This window comes from Macaca thibetana, chromosome 11 (genome assembly GCF_024542745.1).
Source record: "Macaca thibetana thibetana isolate TM-01 chromosome 11, ASM2454274v1, whole genome shotgun sequence".
In the NCBI taxonomy this organism is placed as follows: domain Eukaryota; kingdom Metazoa; phylum Chordata; class Mammalia; order Primates; family Cercopithecidae; genus Macaca; species Macaca thibetana.
Genome location: NC_065588.1, coordinates 74,515,450 through 74,537,061, shown reverse-complemented (window position 1 = coordinate 74,537,061; position 21,612 = coordinate 74,515,450). Strand labels below are relative to the sequence as shown.

Here is a 21,612-nt window from a genome sequence, read left to right as displayed (position 1 = left end):
TGTATGACTCAGTTGTTTATCTGAAGTATTTTAACTTTTGTAATATAGGCATTTATTGTTTTAGACTTCCTTCTAGTATTACTTTTGCTTTATCCCATAGATTTTGGTATGCTGTATTTCAATTTTCATTTGTTTCAGTAAGTGTTTAATATTCTTATTTTCTTCATTGATATATTGGTAATTTGGCAGTATATTGTTTAATTTTTATGTGTTTGTATAGTTTGTGAGGTTCAACTTGTTATTACTTGTTTTATTCCATTGAGGTTACAAAAATACTTGATATGATTTCTACTTTTAAAAAAATTGAGACTCATTTTATGGCCTAATATTCGGTCTGCTCTTAAGAATATTCCATATGGTGATACCAAAAAATGTGTTTTCTGCAGAAATTGGGTGAAATGTTCTGTAAATGTCAGGTAGGCCTATTTGGCCTAGTATACTGTTTAACTCTGATGTTTCTTTGCTGATTTTTCTGATTGAATGACCTATCCATTACTGAGAGTAGAGTGTTGAAGTTCCCGATTACTATAGTACAGCCTATCCCTTAGATCTATTAATGTTTACTTTATATACATGGGAACTCTAGTATTATGTGCATAGATAATTGCTGTATCCTCTTGCTGAATTAACCCCTTTATCATTATATAACGATCTTTCTATTTTTTTAATAGTCTTTGATTTGTAGTCAATTTTATAAGTATAGCAACTCCCACTCTCTCTGGTTTCTACTCACATCAGATACCTTTTTACATCCTTTGACTTTCAGTCTATGTGTGTCTTTAAAGTGAGATAGGTTTCTTATAGGCAGCATGTAGCTGAGACTTTTTTATCCATTCAGCCACTCTATTGCTTAGTTGGATATTTGAGCCTGTTTACATTCAGTTTTACTACTGCCATTTTCTTGCTTGTTTTCTGATCATTTTGTAAATTTTTTTCCTTTCTTACCATCTTCCTTTGTGGTTAGGTGATTTTTCTGGTAGTATGTTTTATTTTGTTGCTTTTTACATTTTTAGTCTATCAATTATTAGTTTTCTCATTGTTTTAACAAAAAAGCTTACAAAAGTCATTTTACAGTTATAAAAAGTTATTTTAAAGAGATGACAACTTACCTTAGATCACAAAAAAATGGAACCAAAAAACTAAAAATAAAACTGTACATTTTAGTAGTTTTATACCCTTTCCATTTTTTGTTTCATCAATTTCCATATTTTTATATTACCTATTTTTAATAGGCTGCTGTAACTAATATTTTTATAGATTTATCTTTTAGGCTTTATATTAGAGTCATGAGTGCCTTGCCCACCACAATTACAGTATTAGATTATTCTCAACATTATCTTTTACTTAATTTTACCAGTTTTATACCTTCAAAGGTATTCTTTTTGTGTATTAATTTTTGTTCTCTCTCAGATTGAAAAAATACCTTTATCATTTCTTGTAAGACACGTCTGGTGCTGGTGAATTCACTCAGCATTTCTTTGTCTGGAAAAGACTTTATCTGTCCTTTTTATTTTAAATAGCTTTGCTGGATACAGAATTCTTGAATGGTAGTTTTTTTTTTCTTTCAGTACTTTGAAAATATCATCCTACTTTCTCCTGGACTGTATGGTTTCCCTTGAGATGTCTATTGCCAGATGAATTGGAGCTCATTTTTATGTTATGTAGTTCTTTTCTCTTGCTGCGTTCTTAGAATCTTCTCTTTGTTTGACCTTTGAGAGTTTGATTATTATATGCCTTGTGGTAGTCTTATTTGGATCAGATCTGTTTGGTATTCTCTGACTTTCCTGTACCTGGGTATTCATATCATACTCACGTTTTGAAAGGTTTTTATTATTTCTTTTAATAAGTTTTCTACCCCTTTTCTTCCTCATCTGTCTCTTAAATGCCAATAATTTTTAGATTTTGTCTTTTGAGGTAATTTTCTGTTTTTTAGGTGGTCTTTGTTCTTTTTCATTTTTTTCTTTTTTCTCTTTGATGGTATTTTCGAATAGTCTGTTTTCAAGCTCACTTTTTTTCCTCTGTTTGATTCAACTAGCTGATGAGAGACACCAATAAATTTTTCAGTTCAGCAAATATATTTATCAGTCTCAAAATTTCTTTTTCATGATTTCAATTTATTTGTTAAATATCTTTGGTAAATTTTTGAATTGCTTTTCTGTGTTATCATGGATATCACTTTGTTCCTTAAAACTGTTATTTTGAATTCTTGTACAGGAGCTCACATATCATTGTCTCATTAGAGTCAGTCACTGGTTCCTAGTTTTGTCCATTTGGGGAGGCCATGGTTCCCTACGGTTGTTTCTTGTGGATATACATCTACGTATTTGTATGAAATAATTAGTTATTTACTCCAGTCTTCTCTCTGTGGCTTGGGTTTTTACTGATTATGTTTGCTTAGAGATTCTTTGTAATTTACCTGTTGAATTTTTTTCTCCCCTGCTAGGGAACTGCTTTTTTTTTTGGCACCAGACGGCATCTAAGCCCAGGTTTGCCTCTGTTGCTGCCTGTCCTGAATGAAGGTGGTTACAAAGAGAACAGTCCATCAGTGTGGGAAGGCCGGCTAGGGGACTGTACTCATAGGACCCATAGGATATACGTCTTACATTGTTCTGCTGAACCAACACTCTGATCTGGTGTCTCTTTCAGCCAAGTTACATAGTAATTTCTAGATCTTGGAATGATAGTCCCACCTTTCCCCTTGGCCTCTGATTGTCTTCAGGAATATGTCTCCCTTTGTGATGCTTCCTATGGACTGAGGCAGAGACAGGTCTTCTGCCTTGTAACCCAAGATAGTGAGCAAGCTCATTCTCCATCTCAATCTCACATTTTCCAGTGTAGAAATCATGAGTCAGGTGTCAGTTCTCTATTTGCTTGGTGCTGGACAGATTGGAAGGAGATACATCCTAGATATGAAGTCTGATTCTCTTACCATTTGTTCAGAATATTTTCACTTCTCTGCAGCTCCAGGAACTGACTAATCCTCATATGTGAGTTCTAGAATATCCCTGGTGATAATCTTGGCATTGTGTATTTCTTATCTGTTTTCCATGTGGGGGAGTGAGGCCAGCTTGCTTCTACACTGCCATTTTGGAATCAGAAATTCTCTATAACTATTTCATAATTAAAAGCATAGTTTAAAGAATTAACAACCCTTGCAATATTCTTCTTAACTCCTGTAAAATAACAGAGCCTCAGAGATGAAAACCTATGATCTTTCCAGTGAGAAACAGAAGGATTAACTCAAATTTTATCTGAAGGCTAAGGAATGAGGTTGCACCCTGAATATTTCTAGCCATATTGGAAGCCATAATGGCTCACATAGTTTGGGAAATGTGGCTCTCTAGAATGTCTCTGAAGACAGCAACAATGCTATATTCCTCTGATATGCCCTCAGGTTGCCTGTATTAGTTTGCTCAGGCTGCTGTAACTGAATATGACAGACTTTGTGGCCTAAATAACATACTTTTCCCCACAGTGAAAAAATTCCAAAATCAAGTTGTTGGCAGTTATGTAATTTATCTGTTGAATTTCTTTTTTTCTTTTTTTTCTTTGAAGTTTCTCTTCTTGGCTTGCATGTCACTGTCTGCTGGCCTATGACCTCTCATGGCTTTTATTCTATGTACTCACATCTTTCGTGTCTCTTCTTCTTATAGGGACAACAGCTAAATTGAATTAGGACCCTACCCTTATAACTACACTTAACCTTAATTATCTCTTTAAAGGTCATATCTCCAAAAGCAGTCACATTGAGGGGTAGGGATTCAACATATGAATTAGGAGTGACACAATGTAGTTCATGATAATGTCTGTGCTAGCCATAGTACAGGGAAATACGTCTCCTTTGTAGTTCCCAACTCCAACACCTCAACATACTTCATTCATGAAGGATCAAAAATTTATATCTCTACGGTAGCTATTAATGCATATTGCATGGAAGGGGATGTACAGTAATGGTGCAACTCGTCCTCTGTACGTACTTAACTAGAAAAACCTCTTTTCCAATTAGGGTTTCAACAGATACTTTCATTCTGAATTATAAATAATTCTATTATTATGCTACTTATATTATTATTCTGTTTTATTACTTTATTTTTAGCCATAGTAAGAAAGATCAGTCAGGCACAGGACACATATTTGCATGCAGCAAATGTGTTTTGAATGACATTGCTATGTGCTAACTACAGCAAACAGTCATAATTAAATGACATTCAATCCATGTATTCAAGATACTTACATTTTAATAGCTCTTAAATATCTATTAATATTTTTAAAGAGAAGAGAAAATGTATTTTTTTTTTTTTTTTTTTGAAAAAAGGGACTAAGGGGATAGAGGAGAATGGGGGTTGGTAACTAATTGGTTCAAAGTTTCTTTGGAGAAGGATGAAAGTTCTGTAGTTAAATAGTGGTAATGGTTTCACACTTCTGTGAAATAAAACGTTGAATTGTATACTTAGAAGGAGTTAATCTTACCGCATCTATATTATATTTCAACAACTGTTATTGAAACAGAGAGTGACTAAAGAGATCCCCTATCTTGGTCTTCTCTTCATGGATGGTTTAAGCACTTCCAAACCACAACTAGAGGAATTTCTGTTTCCTCTGAATTTCACTACACTGAGTTGAAGTTTATGAAAATACAATTGAAAGAGTGATGGTGCACTAGGGATTTATTCTATAGCTATTAGGGGGCAATACTGTATAACAGTTAACTTAAATTTAAGAATTAGGATGCCTTATGTTAAAATTCTGGCTCTACCATTTGCTGGTTGTATAAAACATGGCACGTTATTTAACCTCACACATTTATGCACAAAAAATTTAGGCTAAGTATACTTATTAGCCTCATTTCACATATGAAGAATCAGGCTTGATCAAGGTCACATGGCAACTGCCAGAAATGTTGACAGTGGAAAGAAATAAAATATAGTCAGTAAGAGAATAATCTGCAATGAAATAAAATATGACTTCAAATCTTCAAATTTGGGTTCTATGACTTACTCTATGACTTTTGGCAGGTTATTTAATGTCTTTAGTCTTCTGCTTTCTTACATATAAGATGGTGTTTCAGGTACCTGTTGCTACATAACAATCCATCCCAAAACTTGAAGGCTTAAAATGTGTCATTATTGTCTTTCCTGCCTCTGCAGGATGAGTGGGCACAGCTGGGCAGTTTTCTTTTGGGGTCTCTTATGCTACTGCAGTTAGGTGCTGGCTGGAGCTGCAGTCATCTGAAGACTCACTTAGGCTGGATTTCCAAGATGGCTGGCAGCTGCTGGCTGTAGGCAGGAGAGTCAGCTAGAACTGTCAACTATGGCCACTTTGTGTGGCTTAGGTTCTTGAAGCATTATGACTGGGTTCCAAGAGGGAGCTTCTCAAACAGGAGTGTTCCCAGAGGTCCGAATGGAAGCAATAATGTTTCTTATAAACTAACTTTGGAAGTCCCTGAATGTTACTTCTGCTGTATTTTATTACCCAAGCAGGTTACTCAGGATAATCTAGATTTAATGGAAGGGGAATTATAAGCTACCTGGATGTGCTTTGGTCAAGGAAGAGACTGAGGCGGATATTCAGGTCTGCATGACTCAGCGAGTTTGACACGCAGACGCACACCTTCATTTGTTATATAACCTGTTTGTGTAAGTTCATACTTGGCTCTGAGCCACTATGGTCTGTAAAAGGTATAATTGCCCTGTTGACACTGTGCACAAGAGACATGGCTCTTGGGGCTCAGCTCGGCTCAACGTGGCTCTTCCGGCAGGTGCTGGTACCCAGAGAGAGAGAGTCAAAGAGAGCCAAAGAGGAGGGACCCAGGACACAGCTTGGCTTCCTAGTGCCCAGAGAAAGAGTTAAGCTGCTGACCCTGAAGGCAGGGGAGAGCCAGCCATGCAACTTCAGGCATGTGGGCAGCAGGAGCCTCAGAGCCAGAGCAAATAGCCAAGATAAAGGTGGACAGTGTAAGAGAAGTTGCTCATAAGAGAGCTATCTTTCACCTGCCTACAACACCCGCCACCCTGCTCTGCTCTCAAGTGTTTTTTCCGATCATCCACCCACTCCACTCCCCTCAGACTTCAGCATGGGCTGGACCCGGACCCCGGGATCTGACAGGAATTAGATCCCATTTCTTCAGGTAATGATCTGTATGCACATACCAATAGAGAAGGACTTGGTAGTTACCATTTTGCAAATTAATAACCATAGTCTGCCCTTCCACTGGCCGCTGTAATCACATTCTCCCCATGTGCAAAATATACTCACCCTCTTTCCAAGAGCCTCAAAATCTCATCATGTTATGGCATTGGCTTGAAGTCCACAATCTCTCTGCTGAATCAGCCCCTCATACAGATGGGGCTCCTCGGGTGAAATTCCACAATGCAGTTCCACAAACGCAGTTTGACTGAATCTGAAGACATACAAACCAAAAAGTTTTCTTTAGTTATCTGTCCCCTACACACCCAATATACAAAGGTGAGGTAAGCGTAGGGTAATGGCAAAATAACTCACATCCAAAAAGAGAAAGGATGAAAAAAAAGCCCTGGATCGTCACTGATCCACAATAGCTAACACCCTCGAAGGTTGACTTTGGTGACCCACTCACATGCTTACATAGCACCATAGGCTTTTTTTTTTTATCTTAAAAATAATCAAATTACATACAATTGCTTCTTTTCTTATCTAACCTGTCCGACATGTGGCAAGAGTTTGAAGAGCAAAGACTATTTTCTTGATCATTGTTCACCTAGTGTCTAGCACTTAACAGATGCTTAATCAATATTAAGTGAGTTAATTAAGGCCTGAAATATGAACTGTATTCTGTTAGTGTATGATCTCGTTTCTGTCATTTAATTTCTTCATTGTTACATTTCCTCATCTGAAAAGTAAAAAGTTGAGATTAGACTCAAGAACTCTGGCTTGCTCTTGAGTCTTCTGTCACTTTTGCCTTGACATACTGTGAACTCCAGCTCCAAAACTACATTCTTCTCAGATGCCCCAACTAGTCAGTATTTATTCCAAGGAGCTCCACTCCCTGATGGGTGCCAACCGAAGGAAATAGAAATGTGAACATTTTCACAAGGTGATGGAAAATGAGGCTCAGGTGCACGCCGGACTGGGCCTAGTAGCCAAGGGCCAGCAGAGGACAATGGCACCCAAATAATGTTTGCCTTGCTCCTCAAGCATCTTACAAATTCATCCTAGGGCTAGAGGAAGGGTCTGAAGAACATAATCCAGATACATCGCAGTGAAAATCAGCAGATGGCAGAGCTGTATGCTTACACTCACCATTGTCAGAATTCTCTGAAGTACCAGAGATTTCTGTACCTGGTTATCCTGTATTAGGATGGAAAACGTGGGCACAGTGTATCCTTTGAATTTCTCTGAGTTTTGATTTCTGATTTATTTATTTTATTAGTATCATTTTTTGTGAGCCTTGCCTCTGAGTTCCTCTGCAATGGGTTGCTAAGAAGACAAGTGCCTACCTTTGGAGCCCTGGTTGTATTTATAATTCCTTTTTTTTTTTTTTTTTTTTTTTTTTTTGAGACAGAGTCTCACTCTGGTGTGCAGTGGCACAATCTCGGTTCACTGCAACCTCTGTCTCCCAGGTTCAAGCAATTCTCCTGCCTCAGCCTGTGAGTAGCTAGGACTACAGGCATACCACCATGCCAAGCTAATTTTTATACTTTTAGTGGAAATACAAATACGTTGGACAGGCTGTTCTCAAACTCCTGACTTCCAGTGATCTGCCTGCTTAGGCCTCCCAAAGTGCTGGGATTACAGGTGTGAGCCACTGCACCTGGCCTCCTAACTATACATATATTTTAATGATCTTTCTCTATGTTTTATATCATTGTTTCACTTTCTTTCTTGGAACTATTAACTCACACAATAGAATCTGTAGGCTGTTCCCTCTTTCATTCCTTTCATTTGTTCTTTGTCTATAAACTCCGGGGACATAGTTCTCAAATTTCAACTTACATCAGAATCACCTGGAAGGTTTATTAAAGTACAGCTTGCTGGGTCCCATCACCAGAGTTTCCAATTCTAGAGGTGGGTCTGAGAATTTGCATTTCTAAATATTCCCAAGTGATGCTGTTGCTGCTTGCACAGGGACCACACTTTAAGAACCCAGTGCTTTAGGGTATGCACCAAAACCCAAGTTTAAAAGTGTTATTTTTTACTTGGGGAACGGAGTTTTCTTTTTCTTTTGTTGAGACAGAGTCTTGCTCTGTCGCCCATGCTAGAGTGCAGTGGCACGATCTTGGCTCACTACAACCTCCGCGTACCAAGTTCACGCCATTCTTCTGCCTCAGTCTCCTGAGTAGCTGGTACGACAGGTGCCCACCACCATGCCCAGCTAATTTTTTTTTTTAATAGTAGAGATGGGGTTTCACCTTGTTAGCCGGGATGGTCTTGATCTCCTGACCTTGTGGGTCTGCCCATCTTGGCCTCCCAAAGTGCTGGGATTACAGGCGTGAGCGACTGCACCAAGACAGAACTGAGTTCTTAACCTGTGGGGTCTGTACTAACCCCAGGTAGCTAATGCCCAACTTTTGAAAACAACTTACTTTTAACTATTAGGGATATATAATAATTGCACATATTTGTGAGGTGCATGTGGTATTTTGATACAAACATACAATGTGCACTAATAAAATTAGAATAATTGAGATATCTCTCACTTTAAGCATTTAGATTTCTTTGTGCCAAGAACATTCTAATTTCACTCTTACTTATTTTGAAATAGGCAATCAATTTTTTGTTAGCTATATTCCCTCCACTGTGCTTCCTAACACTAGATCTTATGCTATATAATTGTATTTTTGTACCCATTTAACCCTTCCTCTTTATTTCTCCACCCCTACTACCCTTCCCAGACTTGGATAACCATCATTCTACTCTCTATCTGCATTAGTTCAATTTTTGGGGGGTCCCACATATTAGTGAGAACAGGTAATATTTATCTTAATGAGCATGGCTTATTTTACTTAACATTATATATTCTCCATTTTTATCTATCTCTTTGTAAATGACAGGATTATGTTCTTTTTTATGGCTGAATACTATTCCATTGTGTATACGTACCACATTTTCTTTATCCATTCATCCATTGGGGAGCGCTTAGGTTGATTACATATTTTGGCTATTACGAATAGTGCTGCAAAAAAACAATAAAAATGGGAGTGCAGATGTATCAATATACTGATTTCCTTTCTTTTGGGTATATACCCAGAAGTGGGATTGCTAGATCCTATGTAGTTCCATTTTCAGCTTTTTGAAGAACCTCCATAGTGTCCTCCATTGTGTCTGTACTAATTTACATTCCCACCAACAGTGTACAGAGGTTTGCTTTTCTCCATAAACTTGCCAGCATTTGCTATTGCCTGTTTTCTGGATGAAAGCCATTGTAACTGGGATGAGATGGTATCTCATTGTACTTTAATTTACACTTTTCTGATGATTACTGATGTTGAGCATTTTTTTTCATATACCTGTTAACCATTTCTATGTCTTTTGAGAAAAGGCTATTCAGATCTTTGACCCATTTTTTAAATGGGATTATTTTGTTTTGTTTAGTTGTTTTCTGTTGAGCTGTATGATTTCAGTTATTAACTGCTTGTCTGGCGGCTGGTTTGCGAGTATTTTCTCTTTCTTTTTGACTTTTCTTTTCACTCCGTTTGCTGCTGTTTCCTTTGCTGCACAGAAGCTGTGAGCGCTGTGTGATCCGGTGTGTCCATTTTTGCTTTGATTGTCTGTGCTTTTGAGATCTTAAGAAATCCTTGCCCAGACCAGTGTCCTGGAGTATTTCCTCAATGCTTTCCTTCCAGTAGTTTTACACTTTTGGCCCATAGATTTAAGCTTTTAATCCATTTTTAAGAGATTTTTGTATATGATGATATATATCTTTTTAATGGCAAACTATTTTATTGCTTCTCAAATATGATAATTTTTGCTAAGAGCACAGATTTTTTAAAGCCTCTTTTGATTTCTCATTTTGTGTGAAAAGTCAACCTGGTAGCCTAATTGCCGAAATTCCTGAATTATACAAAGTAACAGGATATCTGAACTAACATCTGAGATTAGCCGTGGTGAAGGAAAGTTCCATCCACTTTGAGTTGTTTCCTAGGAACTTTAATCCAAGGGTGGGAAAATCATTCTTTCTCATTTTTTTTTCTCTCCCCGTATAAGCATATACTCTGTTTTTCTCTCCCATAACGCCATCTAAAAGATTTATAAACACACTAAGGTAACTAAATTTAGGGCATGAAAAAGAAATGTTTGTTCTACCAGGTAAAACTATTTCCCAGCGTTTCCATTCATCGATTGTCATCACTTCAATCTTAGACTTTGGTTAAGTAAACAAGCATTTTTTTTTAACCACTTAAAATGTAAGGATCTTCGACACTTTATTTAACCTCATTGAGCCTCAATTTATTCATTCATTAAGTGAGAGTATTGGTACTTACCTTCTAATAGTTTATGAGGACTTAATCTATAAATACTATCTTCATTCCCCCATTGAGTCCTGAAATTCTGTTGACTGACATTTTTCTCTTTCTTCCTCCTTTGATCTGTTTTTAATATTTTATAAAAATAAAAACAAAAAAATGTGGAAAAAGGTGGTCATGCTTTACTATATTTAATGTTTTATATTGGAGTGGGAAACAATTTTTATAAATTCAGGGCCTCTGTTGATTCAACACTTTTTCATGCTATTAGTTCCTTGAGTTGACTTTAACTCATTCTCTAATTTTATGTATTAGCATTCAAATTAGGTGTGACTCCATGAAAAAAAAATTCCTATTTTCCTTTGTGTATCAATCAATTCCTTTTTCATTGTGTGTAGCTTTTCTCAATTGTTAACAAGACCTTGAGAGCAGGGCAGATTATGCTTAACTGATACCAATTACATGTTCCATTTTATCTTCTCTTGATTTGTGCTAAAAAGTATAGTTCAGGATTTCTAGGGCTTTGATGTAGAGAAACAGCAATAAAACACATTTATTGAGCACTGTTAAGACAATGATACTCTGCTATGCATGACCTCCTTCTGTTCTTCACAACTGTTTGAGATAGGTATCTATTACCATTCTAGTGATGATGTAGAAAGTGAGACACAAATACATTCCAGAGCCAGAATTTTTAATCCTGTCTGATCCCAAAGATCATAAGCTTAGTTATTACAAAGATTGGTATTTAAACTTAGAAAAGCTTGAGACTATTAATACAATTTCCAACTATTATGTAAGAGAGCAGTTCCAGAAGAATTGCATCATAGGTAAGTGGGATTTTTACCAACTGCTTCAAAAAATAGTATTGAAATATCTTTTTAATATTTGATATTTTAACTATTTTTATTCTTTCCTCAATTTTTGTCCATTCTCAGCCAATAGGCTCCATGCTCTATACACACAGTCAAAACTATCGTTAGAACAACTCCATATTATCAGCTACCACATATTAAAGTCTAACTTCTGCCACTACATTTCTACATATAAGGAGACCAAGAAAGAAGCCATGAGAATTTATATCCTTATATACCTTCTTAAAGCATTGCAATTAGATAGATCTATATCCCCTGATGTGAAAGCAAACATGAGTAAGCAATCTATTTATTTCATATGCTTGAGAAATTGTACTTGTTGCTTTTAAGACAAACCACAATCTCTCTCCTCTTTCCCATGTCCAGAATTTCTCTTGCCTTTAATCTAAATATTCTAGAAAGAAAACAAACCCACCAGTTACTATTCAATCAGACTGCTACGATTTTTAGGAGGATGGCAGGGGCTAGCCATCAAAGGCATTGACAATTACCAGGGGAAAATTACACAGATCACTAAAAACAGAAGCAACAGAAGCTATTACACTGGCTAGCCACCTCTTTCCTATATATTCTATTTGACTAGCATTCTCTTATGATTAGTAAAATCTAATTATTTTTTGAGAAAAGGACAAAAGTTGCAAGCAGTTTGATTTTAAAGACTCAGATTTTAGGAAACACAAATAACATTTCATTGGAAAAAACCTACATTTTATTGACATAAAACCCTGGGATTGATAGTGAGATCAAAGGTAGGGAGGGAGAAAGTAAATGCAAAGTGGATGTCACTGATGCTGAAATTTGTGTATTTGGAGCAGGATGATGCATATGAGCCAAAGACGAGGGTCTTCAAAAGCAAACAGAAATAACTCAAAGCCCCCCTGATGGCTTCCCTCAATGTCCAACCAATTGCTTCTCTGGGGGAGTTATGCTGGTAAAGCAGCAACCACACATTCATTTCAGTAAGGTACTGTGACTGCTTTAACAAATTATCAAACTTGGTTGTACCCTAAGGCCCACTTCAAACAACAGAAATTTGCTATCTCAGTGGTGGAGGCCAAAAGTCTGAAATCAATGTATGGACAGCACTGTGCTCCCTCCAGAGGCTCTAGATGAGATTCTCTTCCTTGCCTTTTCCAACTTCTGGTGGCAGTGGGCATTCCTGGACTTGTGGTTGCTTCACCCCAGTGTCTGCATATATGATCATATGACCTTCTATTTTTTGTTTGTCTCAAAGCTCCCTCTTTCTCTCTCTTATATAGGTACTTGTAATTGGATTTAGAGCTCACCTAGATAATCCAGGGTGATCTCATAACTCATAACACTCACATCTGCAGAGACCCTTTTTCCAAATAAGATAACATTAATAGGTTCTAGAGATTTGACATGGACGTATGTTTTAGGAAGCAACAATTCAACCAATGATAACATGCTTGCATATTCCTTACAAACAGTCTTGGAAGAAGTGAAACTCTCTTTTTCTGGTGATGATTGTATGTCCCTCAAATGAGTCTGAGTTTGGTCTTCCCTTAGTGCAAGCATGGGGAAGAAAGGGGAGGAATAGAAAGGAATGCAGCTGTATTTTTAAAAGACTGGACCCTTACTGCGCCCCGTCTCAAATAAAATACTGGCTCTTTGAAAACAATGGTTTAAGGATACATACTTAATACAATGACAATATCAACCGAAATATATGAAAAAAATTCTATCACCAAAAGCTATTTCCTTACAAGAAGGTGGATATTTAGAGAAACAGTACCCTCTCTTTCAGGTTATCAGGGATCTACTCAGTGTTCATAATAAATAGTCCCAAGTTTGAGCAACCTAGAAGAAAAATGTGTAGTCCAGGATCTTGAGGAAATCACATCCTTGAAGAGCTGGCTTGATGTGCTATTGAAATGTTATTGTCTATCTTTCTGCAATGGGCATACTATATCACCAATAGGAATATTAGAAGCTTAGTCAATTTCCCAACAATAGAAGTGAAGAACTAATTTTTGGTGACCAAAGAGTTGCTTCTCTATTCTTATCTAACACAATACGTCTCATTTGCTTTCTTAAAGCATATGACTAACGACTTTAGGAGTTACAAATACTAATTACAATTAGACTCACAAATTGAGTTTTTAAAAATCTAATTATAAATTATGAAACAGACTTTATAAAAGTTATGTTTCTTGGCAAACTGAGAGTAGATAAATGGGCATAAGATTTTAACTCTTGTAATCTACATTACACCTACGAGGAAGTAGAAAAAGATCACATAAAAATAGTAACAAGACAAAAACACCTCAGGCCGCTTCAAAACCTTACTGAATATCTTGAACCTTATTTTTTTTCATCACCCATGTATGTATACACTGAGACAAGTAATCAGCAATAAAAAAGGCACATGGTAAAGCTTTGTTCCAGTGTAGTTATTTATTTAGTTTTTTTTTTTTTAAATCTACAGTTGTCTTTCCTTTTAATTCAGGATTAATATAATCACAGAGTACCTTCTTTATTTTGTATTCATTCCGTAACCTTCATCTGTATGCCTCTTTAAAGACAAAACTAACTTTCAAAAACAATTTGCTTCACTGGAGGGAATAATATAGTGCATATTGATGTGTAAGATTTCCATCTTTAACTCTAAGGAGTTAACAATTCAAAGACAACAACAAATACTCATCTCTTTCCTCCTTCCTCCTCTCTCCCTTCTCTCATCTCCTCTGCTCCCTCTTATCCATCCTCTTTTTTTCCTCACCCTTTGTGGTTCCTACTTCCCTGGCTCTCTGTTCCCTGCTTCCAAATGAGAACCCAGCTGTCAGCACTGTGCTGCAATGCGAGGGATGTCAAGGACGTTCTGCTAGGCAATGCACAGGACCATTGATCATTGTTTTTCTTCACTGTTTACAGGGAATTTCTTGGCAAGAGAAGTGTCTTTGCCATGCAGAAAGAATTCAGAGTGCTGCAAGGTTTTGGCTTTTTGGAACAACACATTAAGGTTATTACGTTCTGAATATTCAGGAGGTTAAAATTCCTGTTTTTCATTATTGCCTCCATAAAATAATATCTATATTTACATCCAAAACAAAATTCCAGAGTCTCACTATAACAAATGTAGGGAAGAAACTTTTTCCCTTCACAGTTGTATATATCAAAGCGACACAGTGACAAAACAAAACATTCAGGCATAACAATCTTAGTTTGATAACTGTGTACTTTGGAAACCAAAAAAAAAAAAAAAAAAAAAAGTAAAGAACACGCATATTACCATTCATGAAATAGCCATGAATTTTTAGCATATGGCATGAACCACAGAAGCAATACAATTTGTTCTTTAAAAGCTCTGGATAAGCTTTTAAAGTTATGGATCTGCAACACAAACAAATTTAAACCTAGGAAGACATCCTGTTGCCATGACAATATGGTACACTAGCTCCCTGCCATCATGAGTCCCAGGCTTCAGGAATATGATCACACCCTTGCAATTCAGCGTCCTTTGATAACAATGTGCTGCTTTTAAATCTTATTAACATGTTACTTATTCATTTTTAGCTTTAATAGATATAGTAAATCACCTGACAAAAAATAAGTATTAAATACATTTATTTCAAAATATATTATCTGATGCTAGTAATAACTGTGAACTTACAACCAAGATGTTTAGATTAGAGAGATAAAGGCTATTGTTCAAAATGAAAAAAGTATCCTTTGTAGGAATCACTCATTTTCAGTGCTTCCATGGAAAGTAAAACGGACACTAATTCAAAACCTTGGAAAAACTCATCGTGATATATTATTCATTCCACGATGATGTCTGCAAACGTGCTTTAAAAACAAAATAGAGAAACAGAGAACAGGCCTTAACTTGTCACAAACAACATGAGCCAAAAACAATCTCTTCTGAGGCACAAAACAAACAGGGTGAGAGGTTTCTTTTTGTCAAGGCAGATGGCAGCTTATTATCCCCAGCATCTCACTTTCTTCCCATTTCCCAAGATTGTTCTTGCTTTCTCCTTTCCTTATTATATTGCAGCTGATAAGTAATGAAAGGTTTCACTGGGTTACCCTTAACTCATTCTCTCAGTAAACATGTAACAGGCCTTCTCTTAAAAAGACAAGAGAAGAATAAGCTCAGCCTAGCAAGGAGGGCAAATATGAGAAAAATAGACATAATAAAATTCTAAAGGCTGTAGTCCTGGAATATAAAGGATTCCTTAAAATCATAGATGAGTATAGGCCTCAAACAGTCCCGAGGCACAATTTATGTTTGAGCTGAGCATTTTCCTAAGTAACAAGGGGTGAAAAGGAGAGGACATATTTCAAGAAAAGGACATGTACAAAGGCACAGCATTTTGGAGTTCACTATCTATTTTGGGAAATTCCATCAGGCCTGTAAGCCTAGAGTGAGGTGCATATGGGAAAGCAGCATGAAATCAGCTTGCCATAACAAGAGGTTTGTACTTTGTCCTGCAAAGTACAGGAACCCATAAAAAATTACAGGCCATGGGAAAAGAAAGTCCAAAAATTGTTGTAGAAAGATCACTAACAAAATGGGAGAGGATACACTGGATTGAGGTGAGCTTGAACACAGGAAAGTTAAGAAGCTACCATAATAGTTCAATTGAGAGAGATCTGAACAAGGACTGTTTATGGAGTGATCTGGAGAATATTAGAGTGGTCCATTTAACAAACCTTGGTAATTTATTCAATGCAGAAATTAAAGGTAATATTTCTGGCATGAGCGATTAGGTGAAAGCTGTTATAATTTTCCACAGTGAGGAATATGATTTAGGAGACAGGCATGGTGAGATAGATTAGTGTATTACAGGAAAATTCCAACAAGTAAAACTAAGAGGGAAAAAGAAGATTGAAAATCAAATGATAGTAACAGTTACATTGAAAAGATATACAGAGAAAGAGGATACAACAAAGGAGAAACAAAATAGTTAGAAATTGGAAGGCTTTCTTTCAACAAAAGCATTTCAAGAGAGCCCTCCATATTGAAATGCATTTGAATAATGTTTCTAGTGTGATAAAGGCATCCATGAATACGAAAAAAACTGTGTATATTATTTAACAGTTCATCCTTGCACCATGTAGAAGCATCATTTGATATTTACCACAAATCTGTGTGCCTAAATTAGGTATTATTATCCCTCTTTTTATAAGAAGAGATTCTCATATCAGAGATCTCATGTCTCTTATAAATAAGAAGCATAATATTTCCCACAAATCTGTGTGCCTAGACTAGGAATTATTACCCCTCCTATTTGTGGAAGAGAAGGCTGAAGGTCAGAAAGGTTGGCTAACTCCCTCAAGGTTACACAGCTGGTAATCTAGGACTGCTGACTCTATTTTCTCAAGATATTTAAATATATTATCTAGTTATTCCTGAACCATATACAGGGATTTATTTTGTAGAAATACAAAATCATTCAGTCAACTAAAGCTATTTCACATCTTCTGTAGCTTGGGGATGATTTAAATATCTAAAGAAATATTTTGGAATAACTGTCCTAGATATGACTACAAGCTCATTTTTACCCTGAATTTGTGAAACTGAGATAAGACAGTCATAAACGGCAAAAGGAAGAGTAGAAAAAGGTTTTATAAACATATTGTGAACAAGATATTCTTACTCACGTCAGAGAATCAACGTAATTTTTCCTCTGGAGTACTGCCAGACTCAAGGTGATAATTATTACCCATTACCTGTTTCAGATATATAAACAGGATACTCAATTTTAGACTCACCAAGTAATATAGCAATCTCCTAAATGAGTCAAAGAATATAATCAAAAGAAAGGGTAAAATTATTCCAAATATTTCCTTAAAACAATAAAAATAGCACGCATAAATCTCTTGTGTAGATCCATAAAGGGTAAATGGTAAAACGCTTGGGAAACCTATCTGTTGCCAAAAAGGTGATATAAAAAATGATAAAAACATCAGATTAAGAACTGAAACCAAAGCCATATTTGCACAAACATTTCTTAGAATTGTGATAAATCCATCCAGAGCCACAGAGAAATCAGCAGGTGTCATAAGAATCACTTCTGTTTCAGTGTGGTCACGGAGAATATCTCGCTAATACTTTGTAATAACAAAAATTATTATTTTAGAGCATAACTTGCATTCCATTAATACGTTCTTTACAATTTAAAATTTTTTTAGTCTAGAAACTTCTTTGCGATAGGTATTGTTTCCACCATTTAAAGATGAAAAATGGTGGCTCAGAAAAAATCAGTATTTGCTGAGTTTTATCAGAAGGAGAAGGCAGAAAGCCAGAATGTGAATTTATGTGTTTTCACTCTAAATCTTTTACGTAAGATCACTATACCACTCTATACTCCATTTCATAACTTTCAACTTTAATATTCTCATAAGGTCCAGGAAATAATCTTTTACAGGATAGTAAAAATCAAATCATATTGAGATGTTAGTTGTCTCACAGCAGTTATGCTTTATTATGTGATTACTCATCTGATACATAAAAAGCTAAATTCTTTTTACTCTCTAAACATAAAGTATGTTCATAAATAGCCAAGAGTGTATCTGAGGTTGCTTTAAGCTCACTAGTGCGTTACTACAGGACTCAGAGACTCCGCATTTTAATTACATGCCATGATTTCATAACTCAGTCCCATGGCAAATCATTATAATAAACACATCAAAAGAAGCCTCATCTCTTTATGCATAATGCAAGCATCAAATACAATGACCCTTCTCATATTTGCACATAAGTAATTTTATTTTTGCAAGGATAATGAATTCCTTTGCTTCTCAATTTATTCTTTGTTTTTGTAAAATATTAATCATCTGGTATTCAGAGTCCTTCTTTAGAAGTCAAATTTTGAAGTTTCTTTACTATAACCAAAAATATAAACATAGAATTCTCAGATAATAATTATGGATTGCCTAAGCTTCTTAACAGTATCTTGAGTAGTCCAGCTAGAACATGCCTGCAAACAGCAAAGAATATTCACTAAACCTCTATCCCTAGGACATTCTTTTTTTTTTTTTTTTTTTTTTTTTTTGAGACAGAGTTTCACTCTTTTTGCCCAGGCTGGAGTGCAATGGCGCGATCTCAGCTCACCACAACCTCCGCCTCCCGGGTTCAAGCAATTCTCCTGCCTCAGCCTCCCGAGTAGCTGGGATTACAGGCATGTGCCACCACCCTGGCTAATTTTGTATTTTTAGTAGAGACGGGGTTTCTCCATGTTGGTCAGGCTGGTCTTGAACTCCCGACCTCAGGTGATCCACCTGCCTCGGCCTCCCAAAGTGCTGGGATTACAAGCGTGAGCCACTGCGCCCGGCCCTTAGGACATTCTTAAGTAATGAAGCAGTTTTGAAAAGTGTTGGGACTTTTTGGAAAGTCAAATAAATTTGTGCATAGGGTCTTCCATATCAGACTTGCAGAATGAGGTAAATATTTAAATTATTGTTTAAATTAGATTTGGAATCTGTTTGTGAGGTGTGTATGTGTATGTGCTTCTGCCTTTTGTGAGATATGTATGTGAATACGTTTCTGACAGTAAGTCTCCCAGAATTGATGAGACCTTAGTTTAAACACCATTAACAGGTATATTGCCCCAAAATGGGTACTGATCTACATACCATGTCTATAATTATACTTATATAATTATAATTACCGTTATTTTTTCTTTCAACAAATTTTAAGCACCTACTATGTATCAGTCACTGTGCTAGGAGTTGGAAATATGAGGAAGACCATAACTCTCACAATAGAATACAAGGAAGACCATCTCTCAAGAAAGGAACATCATAAAACATGTTTACTCTCAAGTCCTCGTCCTTATCAAAAATATCTTCAGATTGATGTCATTCTGAGAAAAGTGATTTCATACTGAAAAAAAAAAATCTACAAAAAGAGTAAAACTTTTCTTCTCCATTTTCAGAACTTGGGGGCGGGGGCAGGTGTTCTCATCTACTTTCATCTTTGTCCTGGTAGAAATGATATGCTTAACATTTTGGTGAGGAAGGTCGGTCTCTAAGGCTACAGATGAGAAGATCGGTTACTGGATGTGTTCCTAACTTCAAAGTCAAATCCAAGAGCCTGAAAATAAAGGATAGAAGGAAAGGGAAACAAAGAAAAATTACCAGACAATGTGAAGACATTTTATGGAGAGGAAGAAAGAGTGAGCACAGGAAAAATCACAAAGGAATATACGAAGAAAAGAAAGATAACAGTTATTAGTAAGTAAAGAGATAATCAAGTGATAATCTTTTCAGTGGCATGAACACCATAGTTTGTCACATCACTGGTCATTAGTGATTTGTGAGAAGCAGTGTCTCAACTATGTTTCTGTTACATTAATTATACCTGAAATAAAATCTTCGCATACTTATTGTTCCACATATAGTTATTCCTATACTGTTTCATGAAAAAGTTAATAATGAATACCTATCGACTACTTAGTAGGTCCAATCAACATGCTAAATGCTTTATGTATATTGACTATTTTTAATATACAAACTCCATAAGATATATACTACTATTGGGCCAACTTATAGATACCAAAATTGTATACCACAGGACTTAATTCATCACATTTCTATTCATATATCCCCCTTCTCCTCCCTCAATAAAAGCTTGACATTAGTCCCAAGTTAGGTACAGACAGTTTGCTGTGTAATTTTGGATAATTCTCTAAGCCTTCATTCTTCATCCACAAAATAGATACGATAAAATGGAGTATATGACAGCATCGTTGTGAGGATTAAATAATTCACATAAAATCATTTTACTTATAGCTAAAACAAAATAACAGTAAGTGAATTAAAAGAATTATTATAATCATTATTATTTTAGATGGCTGATTAAATAACAATATTAAGCATTGTAATTTTTTTTTTCTTTTGAGACAGAGTCTCACTTTGTTGCCCAGGCTAGAGTGCAGTGGTGCAATCTTAGCTCACTGCAACCTCCTCCTCCAGGGGTTCAAGAAATTCTCCTGCCTCAGCCTCCTGAGTAGCTGGGATTACAGTTGCACACCACTATGCCCAGCTAATTTTTTTTGTATTTTTAGTAGAGATGGGGTTTCATCATATGGGTCAGGCTGGTCTCGAACTCCTAGCCTCATGATCCGCCTGCCTCAGCCTCCCAAAGTGCTGGGATTACAGGTGTGAACTACCACACCCAGCCTAAACATCAGAATCTTAATAGTGCCACTCATGGTTAACTGGCAAATATTTTATAATACATCAGAGTAGATGCTGGCTTAAAAATGAAATGCTCGAATTCCAGATCAGATTATGGGTTTCTGAAAAAGCTTCTTTAAAAGCATCTAAAATATTAGCTCAGAGCAAATAGCACAGGATTTAATATAATTAAATAGACATCCATAAATACTGCAATGTTTGGCATCACTATAAATGCCCGTGGGCCTCTCTGCACTGCTGCCTATGCTGCTCATGCCTGTGGGTTCTGAGAAGAGTTAAGTGACACAGCAGCATCATACCTTCTGCTATAGTGTAAGAGGCCAATATAATATTACATATATTAGATATATACAATGATTTTCACATATTTATAAGTGATGAAATATTATTTTTGAAATATTAAACAATTTTCCCCTTGTAAATTCCCTCTTTTCCCTCTGCTTAGCTTCTGCACTTCCTTCACAAACTTCCTCCCCCACTTCATGTCATTGTGGCGTTCAGTACTCACTGAGACAGTGGAAAGGAAAGAAAAAAGGAAGCCATTGAGCCTTTGATTTGTAAAAGCATAGAAGCCATTTATAGAAAGGGGGAGAATTTTAAGCATAAAGCAAACATTTGAGAGAGGTAGGTTGAAGAGACTCAGGATGTCCCAGGATTAGGAATCACAAACAAAAAATAGAGGACTGCTGGATCAGGGCTGACGTGGCCAGGTAGATGGGAATGAGGCATTTTTTTTTTTTTTTTTTTTTTTTTTTAACAGAAATCTGTGTCGACAAGACAACTAGTCAACTTAGTGATCGCCAGCACACAGGCAACACGGAAGACCACATGCCTTCCCTCTACAGAGGTAGTATATAAGCTCCCAGAATTTACCCAACAATCTAGTGAAGTCCAAATTGTTAGTACATTTCTAGCATGTGAATAGAACGCTCAGATTACAAATTAAATTTGCATATAAAATACAATGTGATTTTCTCACACACCCATGTCAGGTTCATATCCACACATCCTGACTGACTGTATTATGCATGTGCATATTTATGTGTGTGTGTGTGTGTGTGTGTAAAACACATATAAAGACACATCAATGTGGCCATAAAGTTATGCATTTAATTTCTAGGAAATTC

General features: G+C 36.2%; 1 long non-coding RNA gene across 2 annotated transcripts in view; it reads right to left on the bottom strand.

Moving 5' to 3' along the window:
- Positions 1 to 21,612, bottom strand: part of LOC126931271 (uncharacterized) — a 52,556-nt gene that overhangs the window by 21,935 nt on the left and 9,009 nt on the right. For both annotated transcript variants that reach the window (XR_007717815.1, XR_007717814.1), the window contains exons 2-3: positions 10,461 to 10,565; positions 6,256 to 6,400 (exon numbers count right to left, since the gene is read on the bottom strand). This is a non-coding gene — a long non-coding RNA (uncharacterized LOC126931271). The remainder of the gene's footprint in view (positions 1 to 6,255; positions 6,401 to 10,460; positions 10,566 to 21,612) is intronic.